Source organism: Macaca nemestrina, chromosome X, assembly GCF_043159975.1.
Source record: "Macaca nemestrina isolate mMacNem1 chromosome X, mMacNem.hap1, whole genome shotgun sequence".
NCBI classification, from domain to species: Eukaryota; Metazoa; Chordata; class Mammalia; order Primates; family Cercopithecidae; genus Macaca; species Macaca nemestrina.
In genome coordinates this window covers 148806310-148828048 of record NC_092145.1, presented here as the reverse complement: position 1 = coordinate 148828048, position 21739 = coordinate 148806310, and the positions used below count along the sequence as shown (strand labels likewise).

The 21739-nt window shown below is 39.6% G+C and overlaps 1 protein-coding gene across 4 annotated transcripts in view; it reads left to right on the top strand.

Moving 5' to 3' along the window:
- Nucleotides 1–21739, top strand: part of LOC105478121 (FERM and PDZ domain containing 4) — a 924449-nt gene that overhangs the window by 189641 nt on the left and 713069 nt on the right. The gene's annotated exons all lie outside the window — the stretch shown is intronic.

Genomic DNA, 21739 nt, shown 5'->3' with positions numbered 1-21739 from the left:
TTCCTTCTCATGCATTCTGTAGAGCATTTATTACCTAAATTCTGGACAATTAAGGATGCATTTTAATTAACTTTTCATCTCTCTAGTGAGTCCTTGGCCCCTCACTCCCCTTTACACAGCTCAAATGATATACAGGAGCAATAGCCTGCCTGCTTCTGTTCATGTAGGTATGGGAATCAGTTATTTTCCAGGCTTTTTCATAGGCAGGCAGCTTTGATTGTGTTTCAGGTCAGCAATTGCAGAAATGTGGTAGCATCATTCCTAGAATTGCATTTCTAATTACAGGATGATGCTATGGACTCATTTAAAACAAGTATGTAACAAAAAAGCCAAGTAAAATTAAGTACTGTTAGAAGTCAAAGGTGGCCAAACAGCATTCCTATTTTTGTCTACCTTATGCCCAATTTTTAAGCCCTGAATCTTAGCATAATAGTGTTGGCAACTGAGAGCCTTTGTTTGTGTTCATTGCTATATCTCCACTTCCTGGAATGGTGTATGACACATAGTAGGTGCTCAATAAACATTTGTTGAATGCCTGAAAAAAAACCCTTGGAAACTAAAGAAGGAATCCCCTGAGTTGTCAGCCCTGTGTTTATACATTCATTTTCATTCATCAGACCATTATTAAGCAGTTATTATGTATCTCATAATATTAAGCATTGGAGGTGCAAGGCTGAATATTGCATGCATGAGTTTCTCAAACCTAGGGAGATAGGGTTTGGCACAAGCAGACACATCAATATATATTTACTAACACTTGCTGCTGTAGACACAAACTTCAGTAATCCCACTAACAGAGGAGGGAATGGCAACCTCTCCCCCAAAGACCCAGACCCTGAGATACTCTTAGGTGGAGTTTTAGTAAAATAAGCAGGGACTGAATGGGTGTCCACCAACTACTCCAGAAGCTGCTCTGGCATTAAGCTACTCATAGCACACCCCCATTCATTCCAGGAATTCAAATTTAAAATCACAAGCTACAATGACTCAGAAGCAGCAGCAATATTGAGCTAGGTCACCTCCAGTAATTCCTACCTGTTCTACCCCAGGTAGGGGAAGAGAGTCTGAGATCTGAGAGGAATGATTTGAAATGTTAGCACTGCAAGTTGCTTTGTGTTTTCTAAACCTTGATTTCTTTATCTGTAAAATAGGGATATAATAGGATTAATAGAGCCAGTTACAGGACTAAGGGAAGTAATGTATTACACCTTATTTAGGGCTTGGTACATATACACCCATTAACTTAATTCAGTTTGGCAAGTGTGTGTGTGTGTGTGTGTGTGTGTGTGTGTGTGCGCGCGCGTGTTTGTGTGCACGCATGTTTTAAGACAAAGTCTTGTTCTGTCACCCAGGCTGGAGTGTGGTAGCACAATCTTGGTTCACTGTAATCTTCACCTCAAGTGATCCTTCCACCTCAGCCTCCAGAGTAGCTGGGATTACAGGCATGCACTACCACACCTGGCTAATTTTTGTATTTTTCATAGAGACAGTGTTTCACCATGTTAACCAGGCCAGTCTTGAATGCCTGGCCTCACGTGATTGCCTGCTTTGGCCTCCCAAAGTGCTGGGATTACAGGCGTGAGCCACTGCGCCTGGCCCAGGCAAGTATATATTGAGATTCTGCTGGGGATCTATTAGTTTCCTTTCTCATTTGTCACCTGGTTCCTTTCACTTTCCCCTTAAAAAAATAAACTCATCCACCCAAATATACATCATTAATATAAAACGCACACTTGTTTTCATTGTACTTTATCTCAGGCTGCAGACAACTGATTGCATGTGGACATTTCAGACACATGGGTTCCTAACATAATGAGCTCAGCTGAGGTTCTGGCCATGAATCTGCCTCATTTCTCCTTCCCTCTACTTCCACAAAGGCAGGCTGGGCCAGGACTGGCTTTTTCTCCCCCTTCTTCCTGCTGCCTTGATTCCCAGTGCTGACTGTAGCATAGAATCTCATGGTGGGTGCTCTAGAAATACCTTTGGGTCTTACCTTCAGCTATACAGTTGATTTGAGCCTGAACATCATTATGTATTAAAAGTTTCAGAGGTTGAAAACCCCTGCTCTAAAGCAGAGCTCCATGTATGTCTTGGTAGGAAGGCGGACCTCTGCTTGAGGCCAAGGTCTGCCATTCTAATTCGGGTAAATACTACTGCCAAACCAAAGCTATGGAATTCTGATTCAGCTGGCACTTGGTGCTTGCTCAGTCACTGTCGTGGGATACATGAATGGCAATTTTCCTGGTTTGGACAGACCAACAGCATGCTTAACAATTTTGAACATGGCCTTTGATCTGCATCACCACATCTAATCTCCATGCAGCCCACATAGTGTTTGCCAGGCTCTGTTCACCACCAAACCTGGCCTGGCTCAACTCAAACTAAGAACCAACACCTAAGGAAGTTAGGCCCTCAAATTCTTATATTATTTGTTGCCTTGGTGTTGGCTGACCCACTTAAAAATAGGAACAAATTGGAACAGATTAGATTTTCAGCCTCTGACTTTGTGGTTGTGCTTTCTGTTCATGATCTATAATTGTCTCCTTATATCTGAATGTTTGGTATTGTTTTCTGTCCGCTGACCCTTTTTTTCCATCCTCAGTTGATGTTGACCATCTGTCTCTGCTGCCTCTCACTGCCAGGGGTAAATGTTCTGTCCAGCCCAACCTGGCTGCTAGGCCTCTGTGATGGGGCCAAGTAATCCCCCATCCTTGGAGCAGGAACCGCAGCCTGCTGGCCTGGCACTCTGCTTTACTCCTTCCTTGCATTATGTAGATCTTTAACACCCCACATATAATCTTCATCACCATCCCCTGGAATCTAGAATAGACCATCAGTGATTTGGAGACAAATTATTTTAGTAGCAAGATCTATGAACTTGTCAAGTTTCATGTGATTAGCATTTATTCGACTCATATCTAACTTTAGGGAATGTTTTAAATACCTAAGTGACACATGAAACATGTCTCATTTCCATATGTATTTATTAGAGTTAAGCCTTAGTAAACCAAATGTCTTTCTATGTTATTATTTTTCTTTTATCCACAATTTAAAGTGGGGCTTCTCAAACCAGTGCTTAAGAATCATCTGGAGAGCTGGTAAGACACAGACTGCTGGACCCTATTCCCACAGATTCTGATTCAGTAGGTCTGGGATGGGACCCAAGAATCTGCATCTCTAATATGCTTCCACATGATGTTGATCCTGCTGGTCTATAGGCCATGCTTTGAATATAGCACTGGCCTAAGTCACAGACACCCCATGTTGGCTTGACAGTTTATATTTGAAATTCAGCTTGACCATTATTGAGAATCCCCAGCATGAAGGGCCCATGGCAGAAAAAGATAATCATTTACTTGCTTCTCTTTGACTATTATTTTTTCCAGCCTAGACTGACTCCATTTTATTTCCAATGTTTCCTTTAATCCCTAAGTACCTGGAAATGCAGAACCATTCTGCAGAATTTTATTGTCCTCGTTTTTACCCCAATGAATCATCTTTCAACAGACATGTGAGCCCTCAGCAAATGCATTATGTCATCCTTCTGAGCGCCGCAGAGAGAACTGATACGCCTTTGGGTCTGATGTGAAATGATGGCTTCAGTGTGCCCACCATGCTGCGACTCTGACTTGGGAGAGTTCCCAGAATTGTGACAGAAAACCCTGTGGCTGGTGCCAAGTGGGGAAGGGGCGGGCTTGTGATTCTGTTTCTCAAGCCACCCAACTTCATGCATGTGTGAGCAGATCTGTCTCCTCCCAGGCTGCCACGTTCAAAAGTGGGATTTATTTTTAGAGACGAAATCATTAGTCATTAGTCTCTCCCAAGATTCTTTTTTTCCGTTGAGTAAATTTTAAGAACCTGATCTTTATGAGAAAATTTTCAGGCTTTCAGAAAAAGTGGTAATGATTGTAGCCTTAGTACAATGAACCCATTTGCCTCCTTTCTAGATGAAGGCAGACTTCTCACAGCAGTCACTGCCTGAAGTTCCTGGTCCCTACATCCAACATCCAAATCAGCTTGATCTTTCACATCTTATTAGAAAAGCCCCTGCCTCTTTTGATTTTCTGGTCCCCTCAAACCTAGGATTTCAAAAACTAATTTTATCATACACTGAACATTTACCCTTTAAGCTTATTATAAAATCTTATGATGGAAGTTGATTCTTAGCAAAATAGCCCTCTGGCTTAGGTATGTACAAATTTTCACGTAAGAACAGAAGGATTTGATAGCTATCATCTTATATTGAAGAAGAGATAACTGAAAACAAGCTTTACTGGATATCTTTAAATTTGGTGTTAAAAGAACTTTTAACATGTTTCCATTGCTTCAGGCTAAATAAATGTGGTATTAATGGTCTCACCACCAGAAAAGCCACCACATTTGCCAATTTTTGCTCTTAAACTCTATCTGTGTATATATAGTTGGAAATGTCATAATTTAGAAGCTCATCAAAAATTCATAATCACCTGGTGGCTGATAAGGCCCAGCCATTCCCTAGGAGGGATATAACACTTTGCATTATAGACTCTCTCCTTCTCCGCAGCTGCCACATCTTACTTTTACAATTTAATCTTACTCAATGAGACTAAGACCATCAATTTTAGGAGAGCAGGAGGTAGATTTTATAAAAGGATATAAGGAACTCAAAGGGAAGGAATTCTAAAATATGACAACCTAAAGTCCAAGTCTGTGGTCCGAGACTAGAGGAAGGGCCCATCATTGTAAAGCAGCCAATTGTAGCTTGTCTGCTTTGGTGAGATGATGGAGGCGGAGAGTGAGGGTATATGAGTCTAGGTCAGTCTTCTCCTCTTCTACTTAAAACAGTTTAGTGTGGCAAATGAAGATGGCCCAAACTCTTTGACTTTTCTCTCACTAAAGGAAGATCTCTATGTCTCCTTCACTTGAATCTGAGTGGGCTTTGTGATTGCCTAAACAATAGAATTCATTGCGATGCTGCTGTGTCAGTTTCTGGGGCCAGACCTTAAGAGACAGGAAGCTTCTACAATCTGTCTCTGGGAACACCCATTTTTGGAACCCAATCTCCATGCTGCGAGGGAGCCAGAGCAGCTCTGTGGAAAGGACCACATTGAGAGGAACTAAGACTAGTTAGTGCCACCTTGCCAGCCACATGAATAAGCCATGTTGGAACTGGATCGTTTTTAGCTTCAGCAGAACTGACCCCAGCTGAAGGTGGCCCTGTTCACTTTGGAGATTCAGCAGAAACATAGATGATAGCTGTTATTTCAAACTGCTAAGTTTCGAAGTCATTCTTCTTGCAGTAACAGATATCCAGGATAATAGCATCTCTTTTTTCTACTCTTTCCCGTGGCTTCCCTAAAAGCCGCAACTGAGACTAGGCAAGAGCTCTAAGGCCAGAGCCTTTCAGACAGGGTCCTGCAGGAACTTCTGAAACCAAGAATTACCTTGAATGTGTCCTCTCAATCCTTTTCTCTGACAAAAGGTGTCATCTAAAATACTCTGTGTTCCTTAGCCTCACTCCATCATCCACACACTGTTGCCTTCCTTCCTTCAGAGCCCAGTGATTAGCTAAGTAATGTGTTTGGGGTCAAGAGCAAGAAATAGCCTGAGATTTCCTACCTGCTACTGGTCACCATACCAACAGAAAACTTTTTAATCAAGATTAAAGGCTTCTCAGTCCTCTATATCCCCACTTAGATGACATAAGTATGCCCTTACAGGAATAGCTAAAATCTTTGATATTGTTACATTCTGGGCAGGGATTGGTGACAATCAACTAAGAGTAAGGATTGGCCTGTCAGTGGACACAGGATAGATCCCAATCCCCCATGAATGCTAGGAGGGTAAGGACACTCACCATTAAGAGGGGAAAGGAGAAAGACAATGAAGAGGAAACAGGAAATAGGCAGGGCATCAGATATATACTTACGTGGTTTATCACTAATGGAGGCTGCTTGTGAGTCACTACCTGCTGGGCCAATGCTAAATCATTACTGTGACTAGTACTACTGCTCCTTCTACTTGCTGACATAGTGAGGCTTTGTGCCAAGTACTGCTCCAACACCCTGTATGAATTAAGGTAGGTGCTGTTGGTACCCTTGACTATGCCCAAGGAAACTGAGGCATAGAGCAGAGAGGATACTTGGCCAGAATCACATGAGCATGGCAGTGTATAACCAGAATTCAGAACCAGTATTCAACCCCAGTGGTTCTGGCTGTATTATTTATCATTGACTTTGGCTGACATCAGGACTTTAGGCACAGAAGCTGAGGGAAGCTCAGTTTGAGTTCACAATACACTTTTGTCTTTGACTTATGTCAAGCACCAGAGAAATGGGGCTAAAGGATACTTCATTTTTCTTATTTTAAACACATTATAATCTCAAATATATGTGCCTTTGCAGGCTGCTCAAAGGCATCCTCAGCAGAAGGCAGACTATAAATAAACAAATACACAGATAAGTTATGAAAGAAAATGGAAGACCCATAGTAGCTCCATGAAATAAGAATTAAGGTTTTGGGGTGTAGCTCATCATGCAGCTAGCCCAGTGGTTTTAGCTCAGCAGAAATGCTGACCCCTGAATACCAAGAAGGAAGGCCTGGTTGGACTGGATGACTGGTTTGCTATGATAAACCAGGAAACTAGGTCACATCTACATTAGGCAAGTGTTCCTGCATTTATGGACATTCTAATATCCCCTGTCATTGTGACTTGAGAAAATATTAAGTTTTGCTTTTAAAAAAAAAAAATGGAGATTTTTTTTAGCTTACAAACATTTATTGGGTGCCCACAGAGAGTTACATGAATATTTCATGATATGTATTTCACCAATAGGGTAGCCTCCAGTTCAGAGAACCACCTGCTTATATTGAAATCTTTCATTTGCTTTAAATTGAATACATAATTTAAGCTGACTGTAACACCTCCTAGAGGCTTAAAAATGAATCAATTTCCTCTCACTGGGCAGAAATAAGTAGACTCTCTGAAACTGCAAAGAATGTGAGCCATTTCAGTAGATCTTGTGTTCTCACCACACACAGAAAGGAAACTAGTAACTATGTGAGGTGATGAATATTTTAATTAGCTTAATTCTGTTGATTATTTCACAATGCATAATATGTCAAAATGTCAAGTTGTACACCTTAAATATATAATTTTTATTTGTCAGTTATACTTAAAGCTAAAAAGATATGACCCATTTTAGAAAAGTGGTTATTTTTTTTAAATTCCTACTTATATGTCAAAATAATGTAGCTATCCAATGGAAATGCAAAGTCCTTACAAATATTGTTTAAAAATTATTGAGTCTAGGGTTTAATATATTTAGAACAAAGCCAGAAAATTTTTACAGAAGACAAAAACAAATGTCCTGTTATTATTGCTATTCTGCTTTTTCCGGTGTTTCATAACAGCTGAGTAAACAATCAATACCAAATAGTAAAGAAGTGTTGCTGAGCCGATAATGGACTTGAATTAGATAAAGTTGGTCTGGGTAGACTGAATACACCAATGGGGCACATTATTCTCACTTACGGTTTAATCTGATAGCTACCAACTTGAAGCTGATAGCTTTAAAATGTCGGATGAAAAAGAGAAAGCTACTCTTTGTAAGGAGGACAAACAGAGAAGGGAGAATCAGTGTAACCAGCACAGGAAACATACATTTCTTGTATCTTCTAAATTGTTGGAAAAAAGAATTCCCTCCACTTTGGTCAATGTAGGGGAGCTCTTTTGTAAACCTTTTAAAATCTTAATTAAGTTTCTATGTTTAATGTTTACATTATTTTTTGAATTTAGAAACAAAATAGTTTTAAATGAGTGATTCTCATAAAAATCATAAGTAAACATGGCTTATCTGGGCCATGATTATTAATTTACTAACTAGATGTATATACACGTTTATTTTGGGTTCCATTGGCATCTTAGTTCAACTTAAGGGAAAGCAAGTAAGCAGAGAGAGATCGAATGAGGTAGTACTGAGTAGAAACCAGAAGATCTGGGTTTCTGTCCCAGATTTTTACCTCCTGAGTAGTTGTGTGACCATAGGCAAGTCTCTGTGCCTTAATTTCTGACAGTGTAAGATGTGGATAATGACACTTACTTTCTCTGTGTCAGGAAGTTGTCTTGATGCATAAATGAGAAATTAGATGGGATAAATATGTGCAAATAGAAGATTGATATACATAAGCAGATATTACTATTAAATTCTTGTAAACAAAAAATTCTCTTAAAATATTTATGATGTAACTGCTGTATGTACGGCAATATTCTAGGTTTTTATAAAGGTTAAAAAAAATAATATGTAGTTTCTATAGTCCAATCCAGAGCTTTTAGTAATACAGGGTCAGCAAATGTTTTCTGTAATGAGCCAGTTAGACAATGTATTAGGCTTTGTGGGCCAGATCGTCTCTGTTTCTACTACTACATAACTCTGCTATTGAAGCACAAAAGCAGCCATAGTCAAAATGTAAAATAATGAGCACGTCTGTTTTCAATAAAACTTTATTTACAAAAACATGCAAAGGACTAGATTTAGTCCACGTGCTGCAGCTTGCCCATCCTGCCTCTAATCGGATAGATGACATGCAATTAAAGCTATAGTATGAGATCAGAGTACTCAATATTACAAACAAAATAGATGAAGAATGAATGGCATCCAGCTAAGGCAAGAAAGTCTTCTAGGAGATTGTAGATTTGAGATAGCCCTTCAAGGATGTGATCATGTTTGGACTTGTAGAGGTGAAGAAAGACATCACCAGAAGAAAAGATAGCCCAAGAAAAGGTACAAAAGTGGAAACATGGAGAAGATATTTGAGAAAGAGCAAGCAATGCATTTGGCAGATGTGTAGGGGTAGAGTTAGAAGCAAGAATGCACTGGAGTGGGTGTAAGACAGGAAAACCATATATAGTCAGTTAAACATAAGCTATACTATTTCTGACTTCAACCCACCCCCTTAATGAATACTAAGCTGTAGTTGTTAGAAAAGCATTACTTTTATTTTTGGTTGGTTAGAAAACTCTTACATGTTTCTATGTTGCAGAATCATTTTAGGTATTTCTAAGGATGTTCTGCAACTTGTAATCATCCCCAGGGCTGGTTTGTTTACCTTCATGCTGCTTCACACATTACTCATCAATCCATGAAGAATTGCATGTAGGTTGGCCACTCCGAGGATAGAACCATGAGGAGGTGTGTCTGATTCAGAGCAGGAACTAACTTTCTAGAGCTACACTGTCCAACATGGCCAGCCACTAGCCTCATGTGACTATTTAAATTTAAATTAAATCAAAATTTCAGTGATTCAGTCACACTAGTCACATTTCAAGTATTCAATAGCCACTTGTGTCTAGTGGCCACAGTACTGAACAATGCACATAATAGAACATTTTCATCATTACAGAAATTTTTATTGGACCATGCGGCTCTTAGGAGATGAGAAACCAAGCAACCTTGAAGTACTGGCTTAGACTCCCAGGGCTGGATGTTTGGATGACAGCTAAGACATTTAGTAACTGTCAGTTCATTAGCAAATGCTTTACTTTCTAAGTATTGGTTTTGTCATCTGTGATACGGAGGAATAATTGTACTTATTTTGTAGGTGGTTTTGAAAACAAAATAGTGGATTGCTCTTTAGAAGCTGTAAAATGCTACCTAAATATAAGACATTGTTGTCATTTCAGTGATACCATCTCTGTGCTTTCTGGCAATTCCCATTATTTCTTTGCTTGTTCGTATATAATTTGCAAATAGAGATAGTTTTATTTCTTTCTTTATGATCTGAGTTTTGTTTGTTTGTTTGTTTGTTTGATGGAGTCTCGCTCTGTCACCAGGCTGGAGTGCAGTGGTGCGATCTCAACTCACTGCAACCTCCGCCTCCCAGGTTCAAGCAATTCTGCCTCAGCCTCCTGAGTAGCTGGGACTACAGGTGCGCATCACCGTGCCCAGCTAATTTTTGTATTTTTAGTAGAGATGGTGTTTCACCATGTTGGCCAGGATGGTCTCTATCTCTTGACCTCATGATCCACCTGCCATGGCCCTCAAAGTGCTGGGATTACAGGCATGAGCCACTACGCCCGGCCCTGAATGCTTTTTATTTCATTTTCTTGCCTAATTGCCCTGACTAGAACCTACAGTACAATGTTGAATAGAAGTGGTGGAGGCAATTTTTTGGCAATTCCCATTATTTCTTTGCTTGTTTCTATATCATTTGCAAATAGAGATAGTTTTATTTCTTTCTTTATGATCTGAGTTTTGTTTGTTTGTTTGATGGAGTGTCTATCCATGTCTTTTTTCTGATCTTAGGTGGAAAACTTTCAGTCTTTCACCATTAAGTATGATGTTAGCTGTGGGTTATTTGTAGACATCCTTTACCAGGTTGAGGAAGTTCCCTTTTTTTCTAAGTCTGTTGGGTTATTTTTTTTTTAATCATGAAGGTATATTGGTCCTTGCCCCCTTCTGTTCATTCCATTTGTTTAACATTTTTTCTTAGCTCTTCATTTACTTTTTGTTCTCTTAGCTCCTTATGGTACTAGAAACCAGCTATGTGACTGGTTATACCTACTATTCCCTAAAGAATCCTTCTTTCTCTGGAAACCAGGAAGACCAGACAATAGTAAATGGATGTATTAGGCAAATCCAGGCATCTATGTTAAGGCTATTGCTAAAGAATCAATGTGTCTTACTGTAGTAGGAAACATGCTATCTGTTGGGAGAAGAACTATATAACATTAGTGTTTATAACATTGTTTTGTCAAGAAAAAATGTAGTTTATTGATTGATATAGTAGCCTTTGATGGGGGAGAAAAGGACAGAAGAAGGGGATAAAAGAAGAGACAATGAAGGATGGGAAAGGAAGGGACACTAAGTTGGGAAAACTTCATGAACAAGACACAGAAGTGGAAATGATGATGGGAAATTCAAGAACTAGTGAGTAATGAGACTAAACTGATGTATTTGAGTTCAGTTGTTTTGGCAGCATAAGTAGGTAGTATGTGAATCCTAGAGGTCTCCCCATGTTTCAATCTCTGGACAGATCTACCAAATCCAGTTCTGGAATCCCATTGTTTATAGTGGTCTCTGGTTCAGAGGGAGTCATTAAGCGTGTCTTGGATTCTAAGGAAATGTCTCTCAGCAGAACAAAAAAATTAGCTCTCTACTTCTTTACAATCACAAGTTTAGCAATGTATTACATTGTTTCAGAGGCCTTTCCTTCTCCAGGAAAGGTAAACAGGTTTTATTGTACCTTCCCTCCATTCTATCCCCAACTTTCCATTATGTTCTGTATGCTAATCTGAGGAGTAATCAATCAAGCCCTTTGTATTCAGGTCAAGAACAGATTTATGACCTCCCAAAGATCTCACCACTGTGGGGTACATGGTAAGCATCATCTCCAGGGCCCTTATGTATTATAATCCTCTCTACCAGCTCATTTTCAAGGTTACCTTGTTTTGGCTACAGTGCCAGTCTGCTGACTCATGTTTAGTTTACTTGACCACAGGCTATTTTCTCAAGCTCCACTAATGTCATTCCTATCTTAACTCCTGTGTCAGTGTAGTGCTAGGATCAGCTTCTTTATCGTCCATTTCCCCTTCCGGAGACATTTACCGTTTTACAGCTCCCTCTGCCTCCTGGGTATCCGGCTACAATTACCATTAGTACATGAACCTGGCATAGGCCAATTTCTTAGGTTATTAGTTTTTTCTTCCTTTATCATTTGACCCAGGCTGTGCCATGTTTGTATCCACACAATTCTCCAGCTTGTCAGAATTATTTCAAATGTTTCTCTTCAGCTGTCAGTCACATCCGCCAACTTGGCATTATTAGGAAAATATTACATGAGTATATTCTTTAAGCCCATTACATAAATCACAAAGCATCACGCTGTACTGAGAACTAACCCTTATGGAACTGATTTAATGCAAACCATTTATTAGCAGTCCTTAGAAAATGATCCTCAAATCAGACATATTATATAACTTTTTTTAATTTTTAGTTTTCTTGACAAGCATATAATGTGCTTATTAAAAATCTTACTAGAGCCAAGTCTCATTTTTCCCCCATGCCATGAATGGAGAGGAGTCATCTACTCAGATTTCCTCTACACCTTCATTCAGAAGGCACCAGCCCCAGATTTGGCAGCACAGTCACTGGTTTTCAACCGTGCCTCAGTGTATTGCTGATAATAGACAGCAACAAGTGACAGGGAGCAGGAGCTACTTAAAGTCTATCCTCTGGTCTCTCTGCTCAAACAAGAGAGAAGACAACTGCTATCCATGAAGGGCCGATCTGCTGTTCCTATAACTCATGACATTCATCATTCTGCTCTAAATTAACTATTTTTATGGCATTTAGAATTCACAATGACAAGTGAATCCTATCTGCCCTAGTATTTACAAGTTCTTATTTTTAATGCTACATTCCAGTTGTTTTATGGGTCTAGAAGCTCACTTCTGCAAGCTGAAACATTTGACTAGGTCTGACTTGAGAGAGAGGATATAGGCATCCCTGTCTACTGGGTGCCCGTTTTACAGAGAGTTAAACCAGGTATTGTGGGAAGTAAGCAAGCAAGAAAGCAAAAGATAGTATTTTTCCCTTAGAGATTTTTGTGCTTCAAAGAGGAAGGAGCAAAAGAGAAAAGTCTATGGATGCAGAAAACAGAATTATATACATACTGGATTGTGTGTCTGTCTGTGTGTGTGTGTGTGTGTGTGTGTTTAGGGAATTTGAGAGAGAGAGCTATGTCTGGACAGCTGCTGACAATATACAGCATCAAGTACTCTGTGATTTTTATTGAGTATAAGCTTCAGTGGAGACAACTGCCTAAGTACCACAGCCCATGACAGAGAAGTGGGATATAAGGATCTAAAGGTGGAGTTGTGATGATTAAAGTACAAATCTTCCTCCATTTCCCAATAAATAACAGTGTAAAACACCATTCTCGACAGTAAAGGACAAATAAATTAGTTTGATGAGGACTCTGTGGTTGGACCCACAGATATATAAAGAAGAAGAGTGGGCGAATTTTCTTTGCTGCATTTCTGTAACTGGCAACACTATGCTTGGATTTTGAAAAACGCAAAACTCTTGACTTTTTTTTAATTCTAAAAGTGTGGTCAGACAAAGGGATTGATCTTTATGTAGACTAACTTTGGCAAGATTGTCATTTCCAAGTTCAGGAATTTTAAGAATACACGCTACAATCCCTTACCCCATCCTATGTTATAGTTCATTTCATAGTAAATTTTAAAAGCTTAGTTTCCAGGTCTGTTTGGCCATCTCCCCAGTCTGAAGGTAGCAAGAAGAGAACACACTGCCCCTCATCCTAGCTAATTCCTATGTATTTCTCAGGTTTCACTTATTAATAATTCTTTTGTGATCATTTCATCTTCCCCTCATTAGATCACATTGCCTCATTGGGTGCTTTCATACCAACCTGTACTTTTTTCATTTTTCCACTTACCAAAGCTTGTTATTGTATATTTTTGTAATTATTTCTTTTATGTCTGTCACCAGATAGCTTACATATTTTGCTCCTTTTATTCTATCTAAAATAATCCTATTGTGTTTGGGGTGGAAATTTTTCCATGTAAAATCTACATTTCCTAGGCTCCTGTGCATTTATAGCTGGCCATGTGACATAATTCTGACTGACCATTAAGATGTAGCTAAAATACATAGTTAGGCTTCAAGGAATGTTCTTTAAAATAGCAGGAAATACAACTGACTTGGGTGGTTTTTGCCTATCATCCTGTTTCTGTTCCTACTTTGGGCATATTCACAATATTGGAAGAGGAGAAGCAGCTGCTTTGTAACCATGAGGCAGCAGGCGTGAGATGACAGCCACACACTATGCTGAGGCTGAGTAGAAAAAGAGATGTGAAATAGACTCCCCAGTGACATGACAGAGGCACCGTACTCATTGGGGCTTTATTTTCACACAAGAAAAATAATCACTCTGCTGATTTTCATTGCTATTTTCTTTTCAGAGTTTCTCTTACTTGCAGTGACACAGAAAGATAAGCAAAGAAGGAATGATAGGAAAACTATTTTACCTAGAGAAGAGGGTTCCATTCCATTGGATTCTATCACTTGGCTTTGGACAGTAATGCAGAGAAAATTATACACCTTCCTGGGAGCTCATGATTGGAGAAGTTAGTAGAAGAGAAGAAATCTGAGAGTTAGGCCAAGACACCACTAGAGAGAAACGAGAGAGTTGCTCATTGAATGAGTTAAGTCAAAGGAAATGAAAGGAAAAATATGAGGTCTGTGGGCTATCTAATGCTCCTTTTATGAAGTGTGGTTGAGTTGGAGGAGAGAGGCTCAATGCAGTTAGTGTACTTATTATGTGCATTAAGCAGACTAGAGTGCATTAAATGTGGAGTGAATTGATTTTATACAACTATCCTCAGCTGTCTTTTTTTAAAAATAATAATGACTAATGCATCCCTGCAAATGTGTTTCTCCGGAAAAGCTTTTGGGGAAGGGAGATTATTTTACCTAATCCCTTTTCATCTATGTTATAGAATATTTAGTGTGCTTATTTGACCTTGAGAGTTATACCTCTGGTCATTAGGCAAAGTAAGGTTAGCTGAAGAAAAAAAATTACATTGAGCACTATCCTTATAAAATCAATTCTTTAGGTTAAAATAATTTTTCCATACTTAAATATACAAAGTACATTGCCAACAAATGGAAATCTCTGCTTTTGGAAGGTGAGGTATATAGGCCAAACTATAGCTAAAGTTAGGGAACGCCTCTCTCTCTCCTCTCCCCGACCCCATTTCTTCCTCGGGAGAGATTTTCCCAAATGACTCCAGCTATGGACCTCAGCCTGTCCACACTGGGGAAAAGCTCACCTTTCCCATGAAGCAAGCCAAAGCCTCTATTGGAAGCAAACCCTGGCCTTCCTTCTCCAGAGCTTGCATCTGACCTGAGCTTTACACTGTTCCTCTCTTTCCCCATTGACTAGGCTGTTGTGTACCTTAGAATAGACTTGCCCCGTATACCGCTACTATTTATATCCTCCTGCTTCATGCTGATTGACCTAGCTTTGGGCTCTTTACTTGCCCTGATCTTGGATAGTTTGTGTACGCTTCCTTACCGGCTTCTCTGGTGGATTCTGATCCGTTTCCTGCTCTCACTTCTAGTACCTTCTCAAGCAATGACTACTAACACTCTGCCTCTGCTTCCTTGGTTCTTTGGTTGGGCCCTTGCAACTCATTGAATTCTTTTGCAGGGTTGAATGCAGAGAAGCAGAAGAGGATGGGACTGTTCAGGAAATTTATATGAGTATGTAACATGCACATATTCCAGTCACAAAATAGAAGCTAGACTTTCTGCCCATGACAGTGTTTATAGCATCCTCTCTCTGCAAGTCAGGAACTGGTTATTCCCTAGAATCTGATTTTATGAGTAAGCTCAATTTCAGATGTTCGCATTTTAAGTACTCACCTATCAATTCTTTTTTAAAAATATTTTTATCTCAAAGGGACATCAAACACAGCCCTTCATGAAAGAGCTTGTTCAGCACAATAAATGGTCAGTGAAGGGTCAAGAGCATATTGTCCAAAAATAAGGGAGAGGCTTATGATACAAAACTATTAATTTCTCCTATTTTTTTTGCAATTTGTTTCCTATTGTCAATGCTTTTATTGTCCGTAGGGAATAGAAACTAAGGACTATATGGTTTTCTGTTGATAGTTCAAATTCAAATCTTGGGGTCCTTAATCTCTCTCAAAAGATGAACTATATGAGGCTGTATATGGGAGGATTAGCAGTATACATTCACAGCACCTTGATTCTCAGACTGAGAGGAGCTTGAGGGTTATTACATTTAACCCAGGTTCTAGCTTGGTAACTGGAACATGGTATGTATTTGAGAAGTAATTACTGAGTTGAGTCCTGGCTATATGGATAGGTAGCTAAGTGACATTGTCCTAGTCTTTTCATTTCCATTTAATAGATGAGAAATATGAAGCTCAATATCACCTCCTCCACAACGAGTTTTGTAAACTAAGATAATGAGAGTGTTTTTTATGAATTGAAAAGAGCACCATACAAACTATACCACTTTGCATTAGTTTTTTAGGGTTGCTGTAACAAAGAACCACAAACTATGGTGGAAAAAAACCCCCCAAAACCAGGAACCTAATCTCTCATAGCTCTGGAGTCTAGAAGTCTAAGATAAAGGTGTTGGCAAGGTCATGCTTTCTCTGAAGAATCGAGGGAAAAATCTGTATCATGCCTTTCTCTTAGCTTCTGTGTTTACCAGCTATCCTTGGTGTTCCTTAGCTTGCAGTCACATTAACTCCAAACTCTGCCTCCATGTTCACAGGGTGTTCTTCCCTCTGTGTGTGTCTGTCTCTGTGTACAGATTTCCCCTTCTTTTTTTTTTTTTCGAGACATACTTTCGCTCTTTCGCCCAGGTTGGAGTGCAGTGGTGCGATCTCGGCTCACTGCAACCTCCACCCCCAGGGTTCAAGAGATTCTCCTGCCTCAGCCTCCCGAGTAGCTGGGACTACAGGCGCCCGCTACCTCACTCGGCTAATTTTTGTATTTTTTAGTAGAGACAGGGTTTCACCGTGTTAGCCAGGATGGGCTCGATCTACTGACCTTGTGATCCGCCTGTCTCAGCCTCCCAAAGTGCTGGGATTACAGACTTGAGCCACTGTGCCCAGCCACACCCAGCTAATTTTTATATTTTTAATAGAGATGGGGTTTCACCATGTTAGCAGAGCTGGTCTCAAACTCCTGACCTCAGGTGATATGCCCGCCTTGGCCTCCCAAAGTGCTAGGATTACAGGTGTGAGTCACTGTTCCTGGCCCACATTTCCCCTTGTTATAAAGAGACCAGTCATTTTGGATTAGAGACCACCCTGATGACTCATATTAACTTGATTACATCTACAAAGACCCCTATTTCCAAATAATGTCACAATCACAGGTACCACAGGTTAGGATTTCACCGTATCTTTTTGGGAGATGCAATTCAACTCATAACACACACAAATCTCTTACACAGAGTCCTTTGGCCAGAGGTATTTTGGAATTCACATGTTTTCAGATAGTAGAAAGGCAGTACAGTGCATATACCATCTATTAGGTATACTACCACCACGTTGTAGAGCAGCACCATGTGTTCAAACACTATTATTTTCACAGAAAATACAATTATATTAACACTAAGTGAGATTAATAAAGAACTCCGATATGATCTCATCCATTCAGAACCCACTTTACTGCCAAATGAGTTTCAACTTTTTGTTTAGAGATATTGTTTTGGACATCAGAATAGCAGATAATGGGTTTGGGGCCAATATCAAATACTGACTTGGATACCATTCCTCTGATAATCTTTGTCTCATAATATCTTTCTTCCTTATTCCCATTGTCATTATCCTAGTTCTGGTCCTCATTAATTCACAACTAAACCACCATACCAGGTTCCTAATTGTCTCCTGCTTTCACGTATTCATAACTTTCTAACCAGTGTCTCTCTCTCTCTCTCCTCTCTTCAATCCTGTTTACACTTTGTTGCTAGATTAATCTTTCTCTTACACAGCTCTGACTAAGCCATTCCCCTGGTTAGCACCTTCTGTCACTCCCAGTATAAAAGAGTTTGGCATAAAGAAATGCCAAACTCCTCAATAGAGCTTTTGTGCTTCTACAATGTGGGCCCTCTTCTTCGCTGCAGGTTCCCTGGGTGGGAATTCAACTGGACTGCTCACTTTTTTTTTTTTTTTAGTTACTTGCCCCATAATGTCCTCCCTATATGTGTGCCTTTCTTTCCTCTCTGCTTTGAAGATATTAACCCCAAGCCATGACTTCTAAATATCCAGGTTCTACCCGTCTATCAAGGCCAAGTTCAAATGATAACTGCAGGAAGCTGCCTTTGGTCCTTTCAGTTGGATACAACCTCATTTCCTCCCCTTGCCCCATAATAATGATGACGATAACATTTTTAAGCACTCATTATGTGTCAGGAATGTTCACAGTGCTTTGCATGTATTAATTAGTTTAATCCTCACAACAATCTGCGAGGTAAGTCCTGTTTGCAGCCTTGTTTTATCTATGTAGAAACTGAGGTTCAGAGAAAATAAGTAACTTTCCCAAAGTCACAGAGTTGTCAGTGGCAGATCTGGAATTTGAACATGTGACATCTAGCTCCAGAGTTTATTAGTTTAACCACCGTACCCTTTATTGTACTCTTATTGTATCATTTATCACTTTCTCTTGGGTTATGAATATCAACATCCATCTCCCTATGTAGGTGCTAGCTCTTTAATTTAAAAAGTTATCTGGATTTTTATATCTGTATCCCCCATAACCTTCAGCATAGTACTTTGCACATAGCAAGAATTTATTTACTGTTTAAGGTGATGCAACCTACAGTAATATATGGATTAACCCTGCAATCTTAATGGCTTAACATAGTGAAGTTTATTTCTTGTTCACACAACCAGTCATTGTAGGTGTTTCTGGTTAGGTGGCTCTTCTCCCAGGGAAAATGTAAGGGCCTGGTTTTCTTTTACCTCATGACTCTGTTGTTTTCATCACCTGGCTTCCAGGACCGCCCCAGGGTTGTCTTTCTTCCAGCCAGCTGGAGAGTGGATAGTGTATGAAGAACTGCGAATGGGAAGTTTTCATGAACCAGGCCTGGAAATGGTGCACATTACTCCACTGGCCAGAGCTCAGTCACCTGGCCACATGGAACTGCAAGGGAGGCTGAGATATATAATTGAGTTACATATGTATGTGTCCAGGAGGAAAAGAAAATAACATGAGAACAAATAAATGTTGAGTGAATGCATGCTATAGGGAGCCCTGCAGTATGCATCCATTTTAGGGTTTCAATTAATTAATCAACCCCCTTTGAGTAGAGTCTACCATTCAAAAAAATTCCCCAAACCAAATAATCATGCAGACCATGATTCTCCACCTTGTCCTCAGGGTATTCGGAAAATTTTTGTCTAAAGTCTTGGCAAAATCTGGTTATAATAATGTATTTCTATTATTTCCCCCACAAACATGTATGTTAATCAGCTTTCAAATCTGTATTGAAATAAAATGGTTTTACAGAGGTCTGTCCTAGTGAGCTGTGCTATTCAAGAATCCTGTGATTCATCTGTTTTCTCATAGTTGACTATAAGAGATTATTTGTCCATTAATTTAAAAATTGCATGCAGATAGATATACCCAGGAGTCAGTGCATCAGTTTATTTAAAATCAAATTGCCCTGGAGTGGAGAGGTATTTTCCTGAGTCTGTGTTTTCTAGCCTCAAACCTATACAAAAAAATAACTGAAAATAATAACATATTTACCTTTTTAACATGCTTCTTTTTTCTTTCCCAAATGAGAAGTGTTAGAGCAGTGTTCAAGTGATTTGTAAAAACACTTCTGTGCTTTCTTCTCTCTACATCTTGTAAGGCTGCGAATTTAAGGGGACTGAATAGTTCTCTTACTTTAAAAAATATATCTATTATTGGTTTACATGGCTGACAAATAAATTGATAATTATATTCATAAAATATTAACAAAATATTCATTTGGGGCTTAAATAACTCAATATCATTTAAGGGAACAAGGTTCAAATGTGAAATAAACATAGCAGTAATTTTAAAATTATTATTCCAGTTCTATTCAGTTCTTCATAACCTATGCAAGTATAGATTCTATTAGGAAAAGCCTCCCCTGCCTGCTTCTATCTGCTCCCAAATGTGTTTCTTAAAAATCCATTGGCCCTTGGGAAGATTATTTTCTCAACACTTAAAATTACTCATCTAGTGTTAAATTTTGACCCTGGAAATTTATGCATAGCTAGTTCCTGGGATATTACTAGATCACTAGTCAGAAGAAGTCCTGTTTTCACATCAAGCATATAGGCAGATATTTTCCTTGGAATATTTTGGAGCCTCAAGTCTTTTGAGCTTATCAACTTGCTGGTGACATGTTGGACTGTGTCCCAGAACAACACCATGTTATTGGGTGAGACCTTCAGCATAGCTGAAAAGGCACAGAGTGAGAGCTGGAAGGCTTGGGTGACAGCCTCTGCTCTGGTGCTAAGCTGTGCTCTGCTGTGTCACCATGGGCAAGTAAGACTTTCTCTGGGCCTCAGTTTCTTCCTCCTTGCATATCAAAAGGTTGGGTTAGAAAATCCCCAGGATCCCCTCCCATAGATCATGAGTTCTCAGAGAGCCAGAAATGTGTCATTCCTTTGTGTCCCCAGAACTTGGTATGATGCGTAATCAATAGTTGGTACAGTATATGTTTAAATGAAAAAAATTCAATGACCTAATACATATAAAGCACTTTAGAAAGTGTCTTGTACAGTATAAGCACTGGGAAATTTTTTGCTAGTATTTCAACTAAAAGGACATCTGCATTTTTGAGAACTGCTGACAACACGCACACCTTCAGCCCATGTGCTAGCACAGGAAATTTGCTGAGTTCACTCTTCCTTGAGAGTTAGGCCCACTTTTTCCCTGCTAAAAGACTCACATCAGAGATTTTCAGTACTAGGGTTTCTCTCAGAAATGGACATGAAGATTAAATACTTCTGCACTTCTCTTCTCCCTTGTCAGGAGCAGCTCACTCCTAGGTCATTCCATGTTAAATCAGCATGAAACTGGGCTGGGACATGATGCACCTAGCCTTCTCAGTTATGCTGAAGACATAACCAGCATCATTATGTCTGTGAAAGCCCAGATCTATGTATCTCCATGCTCATCTCTCTTCAGATGCAGACTCTCCTCTGTGCTGATGCCTCTAATCACAGAATCCTTCACAGTGTCTCCCAAATGAAGCAGAGTTGGGAACCAACAATGTATTTCTTCTACCACCAATTTAGTCTTGGCTTTCAGTAGGGTATTCATCTCAAACTTCTTATAAGAACAAATAAGAGTCAAGAAGGAGCCCTGGGTATTTGTATGCAGCTGGCTAGATCATGTTGTCTCAAGTCCCCCAGTCTTCCCTCTTTCCCCCCACCACACTCACAGTCTTGCTGCCACTATGGATGTGACTTGAAACTGTCAGGACAAATCTCATCTTGTCTTTTATCCCAGTATGCACTATGCTATGGACTGAATGTTTGTGTTGTCCTGAAATTCAGATGTTGAATTCCTAACTCTCAAGGTTATGGAATTAAGAATTGTGTCCTTTGTGAGGTGACTCTGTCATAAAGTTGGAGCCCTCATGAATGGGATTAGTGCCCTTACAAAAGAGAACCCAGAAAGCTCCCTCATCCCTTCCACCATATGAGGTTACAGTGAAAAGATGGCTAACTATGAAGCAAAAAGCAGACACTCACCAGACTCCCATCTGCGAATGCCTTGATCGTACACTTCTCAGCCTCCAGAAATTTGAGAAATAAATTTCTCTTGTTTATAGGCCACCCAGTCTATGGTGTTCTCTTATAGCAGCCTGAACAGACTAAGACACACCAGGAGACCCAAGAAGTTCAGACTCCTCAGTCATCCCTCATCTCCTGGACTCAAATTCCCACACATGGCACATGGCATCTTATCAATGAGTTTGTTCCTGCTCACTGGATTTTTAATTTCCAACCCTTCCCCATAGTGCTCATCTGCTTTGTTTATCTAAATTACCACCGCTTGTAATTTCTTTTATTATTTACCATTTCCTACCACTAGAATATAACCTTCATGAAGCCATGGGCTTTTTCCTATTTACTGATGGTTTCTTCATGCAAAGAACAGTGCCTGGCACTTAGAAGGAACTTGAAAGACAATGGTTGGATGAC